The sequence below is a fragment of the Vicia villosa genome, unplaced genomic scaffold (assembly GCF_029867415.1).
Source record: "Vicia villosa cultivar HV-30 ecotype Madison, WI unplaced genomic scaffold, Vvil1.0 ctg.000481F_1_1, whole genome shotgun sequence".
Taxonomy (NCBI): Eukaryota; Viridiplantae; Streptophyta; class Magnoliopsida; order Fabales; family Fabaceae; genus Vicia; species Vicia villosa.
This window is the reverse complement of record NW_026705234.1, coordinates 264,046-270,045: the sequence shown is the minus strand read 5'-3', so window position 1 is coordinate 270,045 and position 6,000 is coordinate 264,046. Positions and strand designations below refer to the sequence as shown.

Genomic DNA, 6,000 nt, shown 5'->3' with positions numbered 1-6,000 from the left:
ATTGTAACAATTCCATAGATATGCACTGAAACAGATAGTTAATAATAGAACAAACATACATCATCTTGTCATGCTATTCAATTGTAAAATCTGAGTATTAATTGAAACTCATGTGCAATAGTTTATGAAAACAATTTGTTTTTCATTCTATGATAAGAGCTTGTGCTATACTCACTTGTTGACTTGTTCATTCATATAGAACGTACTTGTTGAAGTTGATACTTTAATAGTAGATTATGAATTCATGATTAGCAACTCCAAAGTACATACTAAAATGATGAACATCTATAGATGGAACAGAGAATGTCCTTATGTTAGATGTCAAACAAATTTCAACCTAAAAAACAGCGAAGAAGAAAATTAATAATTATAAAAATTGTAATAGTATATACATAAACTTGTATTTGAATCTTATTTTTGAAATTCCCTCAAAAGTTATGATTTACTTTCAATACATTAAATTATCGAAAAGAGTTTGTGAAATTAAGTCTAACTAGAATTTTAGAAGATTTCATCCTTCTTCAATGCTCCTGCTTATACATCGTCGAAACAATGACGTGTATATCACTTCTCTGATAGCGTAAGATTTCATTGCAACAAAAAGTCATATTTAGTGAAATTTATACCTGTCTTTTTTCGAGTAAGGATCAACTCTATTTCCTAAAAATAAATGGAGGGTCCATTACTATAGTTTTGTGTGTGTATTACACGTATTTCTAAGACATGTGACACATATTTACTATTTATTTGACTTTATGCACACAAAACTATAGTAATACACCCTCCATTTATTTTTAGGAAATGGAGTGGATCCCTACTCCCTTTTTTCATACCGACATCATTTACGTCATCACCTATTGCTAATGTGGTCCTCCCAATTCATTCTTTCACCCATCTTGTTACTTGTTGGCAAAAGATTGAGGGACCAAGACACCAACAAACATTAACATATGTAGTAGTGACAAATTGCATATTATAAATTCAATTATTTTCAAATTTTAGCAAGATGATAAAAGCCATATTAAGATACAAACCTTACCTTTATCCGCTTATGAGATTTTCATGTTCTAATCCACACAAACAGCTTAAATGACATGCAACTCCATTGATACTGACTATATCCTGTTGAGTGACTTTATTGATACTATCCTTTAGATCTCTTGGAAAAGCATACTTGTTGCAAAACTGTAAAACTAAACAGAAACTTCCCTAACTTCAACAACACAAAATAATAAATGTTGAGTGCAAAAGAAAAACTGAAAAACATGAAAGATAGTAACCGGTAAAAACATGCATGGTACATATTCCTCTTTCGAATGTGCATAGTAACCGGTAAAAACATGCCTGGTACAGATTTCTCTTTCGAATACGCAAATCCACAAACATCGTGAACACACAAAAGAAAGAATAGCTTACGTGATTGTTAAGTAACCACCATGTATTTCCTTCACAAAAGAAAAAATATTTTTGTCATAGTTTACATGTTTACATTCATTTACTTATTTCATATCTTAATATGTTAATTATTATTTTCTCTCTCACAAACATTATTACTATATGTTATCATCATTATTCTACTTTAAAATGTTTTGTAACATGTCTAATGACTTTTTTGATTCATTACATAGAGGTACATGTTTTATACGTAACGTAATTCTTATTTTCTTATTTTGTTTATAATTTTTTTAATTATCACATTCACATTAGGCATTTGTCTTTACCATTTTTTCTACCATTATTCTAAGTCTTTGCAGGTAGCTGATCTTTCTTATTAAGATTGGCAACAAATTATCTTAATGAGATGACAATCTTAGAGACTGTTTGGCCAAACTTTTTTTCTACATATCTTCTCCTTATAAGGAGATGGAGGGCCGAATATATTTTTAATAAAACTCTTGTTTTAAAAAGTAATTTTTTTTAAGATAAAATTTTGAATAAAATGGGCTTATATAAAAAGGTATTGAAAGGAACTTTTAAAAAACTTTTTGGGAGCTTAAGCAAATTTGGGTCGTGCTTCGATCCTAATGAGGATACTTTTTAAAAAAATCACTATTTATCTACCATATAAGAAAATAATGTGTTCCGAAAATACTAAAACTACCTTATTTGCTCAATATTAAGGCACCTGGATATCCTCTTTATCAACTTCATATGTTCTTCCTTGACAACAAAATGTATTACTTTTCATAAGAAAACACCTTTTGTTACATCTTTAATGCTATTGTTTCACTTTTTTGTTTTTCCTATTATTTTATTATTAAAAAAATTACAACTTCCCATGTTCCATAGACTGCACATCTCTTGTTTCTTAATTATAACCTTTCAACTCAACACTTTTTACTTTATCAATTCTTTTGCCTTCCAAAAGAGATATTGCAACTCCAACATTTCTGCTTCCAAAAGAGATATTGCAACTCCAACATTTCTGCTTCCAATTTCCACAGAAACTTCCTCCGTCTCTTCCTTATCTCATTCTTAAATTCATTCATCATCATCTTCTTCTCTTATCATATTACTATTCCTCAGTTATTTCTCTCATTCTTTCATCCCACAATCTTTTCATTTTTTCTCATTATATATTGTGAAAAACATTTAACCCTTTTTAATAAATTTCTTATTCTTTTACAGGTTGTAAATTTTTTAAGCTTTGTTACGATCTATGTTGTCTTTTTCGTTGATGAGGCGTTATCGTTAGGTATGTGTTGTTCATATATATATTTCACTTTTTGTTTATATTAGTGGTGAGATTTATCTTTGGAAAACTGTTGGATTCACTGTCTTCTCTCTTCATTTTTTTGTTGATTTTGTATTTTACATAGATTTGGTAATCATGATCTTAAGAAAAAATCTTCCAGATCTGGAGAAAAGTGCTTCTGGATTGGGAATTACTTTTGGTTAGACATTTTAAAACTTTTTTCTTATGATGATTTTTCTTTTCATGTATATGTTATCTCATGTATTTTTATTTTTTTTGGTTTTGTGGATGATTTGATTTCATGTTCTCTTTCTTGATTCTATAGAGTATAAATTTCATTTTTTTTATCCTCCGATTGAAATTAATTTTCTGGGTTTTATTTTTGCTTTAAATTTTTTTTGCAGTGAAAAAAAAAATGGATTTAGATCCAAAGGTTCACACTTTAGGAGAGATGGCTAAGCATAGGAAGACCAAAGATTGTTGGCTTATTCATTTTGGAAAGACTATTTTTTTTTTGCATTAATGGCTGATTTTTTATAAATGAATGTTGTATTTGATTATTTTTGTTGAAGATGAAGTTTGATCTTTAGGGGTTAATGTTTGTCTGGCTTTATTTTTCTGGATCTTGTGAATTGTTGTGTTGCACAGTATTCTTAAATGTGTTATCAGACTTTTAAAAAAATTATTTGTAACTCTATTTTTATTTTTAAGATTGATTGTTATTTGATGATGATGTTTTAATAATAATTGTTTATTTAGTTTCTACACAATTGATGTAATTAGCAATTTGAAAAAGGGTTGGAAGATGTGTAAAAGTTCATATATCAGCAACAGTGACAATATCAAAGCTAATCTCGTATAAATGTCAATACCATTATTTTTAAGGATTTAATGGAAATACACTAACAGTGTAAAGCAATTTTACACAGTCAGTAAATCGTAGCCCTTAAATATTTATTGCATTTTAACTTGTATTTTAATTATTTATAAAATAATATATGTGAATGGTTGTGGTGCATTGACTATAGGGATGGCAAAACGGGTCGTGGCCTGCTAGGCCGGCCCACGCACCCGCCAAAAAATGGCGGGTTGGGCTGGTATTTTAGGTCCGCCGCCCGCCAAAACCCGCCGCCCGCCATAGCCCGCCCGCCAAAGCCCGTACTTCCTCTAAAATTTCCTTTTTTTAGTTAATTTTAGTAATTTTAATTCTTGATGGTTTATTGTATATATTTATTTGTAAATATATGTAATATTTTTTTAATAAAATTTGTTAAAAAGTTGCTTTTATAAAAAATTGTTTTAAAAAATAAGTGAAAAATTTAATTAAAAGGTAAAAAAACCTATTAATCTATTAAAAAAATGAAAAAAAAATATATAAATAAAAATAGGCGGGCAAGCTCTCCGCCCGCCAACCCGCCATCTTGGCGAGGCGGACATGATTTTTATACACATGGGTAACACTCGTAAGGTTTTCTGGATCTTTGTCTTTCAAAGAAGCATTTATGTTCCTTGGAACCATATTGTACTTCGTTATGTCATTCACAAACTCTATTTCATGATCTTTTAGACTGCCCAATATGCCATGACCTTCCAAATTCTCAGATAGTTTATCATTGTCCATCCTGCACCTAACAATCATCTTTCAACCAATACCACTTGGATCAGATCTCAGCCTAAAGGGACATTTAACTTCCATACTATAAATGCCTTCGAAGGAGTTATTGCTTTCAGGCACATTTTTTCTTTTGTAATTTCCTCCTCTCTCACAACCCATAATCAGTTTATCTTTCTTCCCATGCCTTCCATTAGCAGATTCGGAACGAACAATGACAACATTAATATCATGTCGTTTACCAGCTGTTTGTGCCCATGCTAAAACTCCAGATCAAGACTTAAATATCTATCAATTAAAAAAGAGCAAACTATCAATATCATAGAGATGGCAAAACCTTTAAAAATTACATATGTTACATAGAAAACATACAACATCAGTGGTGAAGAACTCCATAAAATCTGTAAAGAAATCCGTAGAAGAAGCTTTCGGTTCTGCCCCACACAAGTATAACATTTTTTGAAGACTTACCGAAAAGTTCAAGTATAAACAAAATTTCCTATATACCAGAAATTACAAAATTGCCGGGAAATTTTGTTATTAACCAGAAATTTTCAGTATTTTCTTTGGTATTTCTGAGTAACACCAGAATTTTCAAAAATTTTGTTGAATCGCCTCTGTAAATTTTATAATTTACACACAATTACCGATAAAACTCATATTTGGATATCAAAATTTTCGAATTTGATACCAAAAACTTTTTTTTACTGGATGTCCATAGTAATTTTTTTCGTATTTTCTATTTTTTAAGGATAAATAATAGTAAGGATAATTTTGTCATTATTGAAATACAGGAGGGTGTCAGGTGTGATTTGGCGGGGGACAAGTTAAATCTTGATTCCCTTTGTATCCAAGTCCCCATCGAAGACATGAGGCCCATCTAAATGATTTTTTTATAAAAAACAAGAACCTCTTAATGCAATCTTGTAGGAGTGAAATAAACCCTTGATAATCGCAAAATGCCCTTCAGAAATGCATATCCGAACGCATCCAAAATCATTTTTCAATGGATTTCAGAAGTGCATCTCCGAAACAACCCTTATTATTATTTGAACGTTGGATTTAAACATTCAGTGTTATTTTTAAATATGTATTTTCGAAAACAATATTGTTATATCAGTTGGTGCATGATCACCCCTACCATTATTTCATTCTCTTCTTTTCCCCCATAACCAAAACCTTGCATAAAAGTTCAACCATTCTCAAACAACTTTTCGTCTCCAAACCAAGTTTCAAGTGTTTTATCATGTCAAATATAGCATAAAAAGCTGCAATTTAAGGTAAACTTTCCTCAAATCATCACTTATTTCCTTGCGTTGATGATGAGTTTTGGATAAAAAAACACCTTCACTTCGGGGTGATTTATTCTGACTACATCACTGGAGTGGACGACACATTCCACAAAAGAGGCCGAAACTTGGTCAGATCACTTTTTGGAAAGGATGACAAAGTTCACCAAATTGTCGAAGCTTGAGAGAAAATCAAATAGGGAGAAGTCAAAGAAAGAACCAATTTTAGATTTATGTAGTGACAATTTGTTCGGTGCATTTTAGAATGTAATCGAATCATTTTTTTTAAGTGTATTATTATGCACAATGTATACTTCATACGATTCAATACATATATAATATATCTATTCTACATGTTACTGCTGTTTATTTTTACCGTTTTTATTTTTTGATGTTTCTAAACT

The 6,000-nt window shown here is 30.4% G+C and overlaps 1 long non-coding RNA gene across 1 annotated transcript; it reads left to right on the top strand.

Annotated features, from left to right (window-relative positions):
- Nucleotides 1-2,399: 2,399 nt before the first annotated feature.
- On the top strand, nucleotides 2,400-2,894 carry LOC131628788 (uncharacterized). The gene is made up of 2 exons (XR_009291896.1): nucleotides 2,400-2,695; nucleotides 2,820-2,894. It is a non-coding gene; the product is annotated as an uncharacterized LOC131628788 (long non-coding RNA).
- Nucleotides 2,895-6,000: the final 3,106 nt, after the last annotated feature.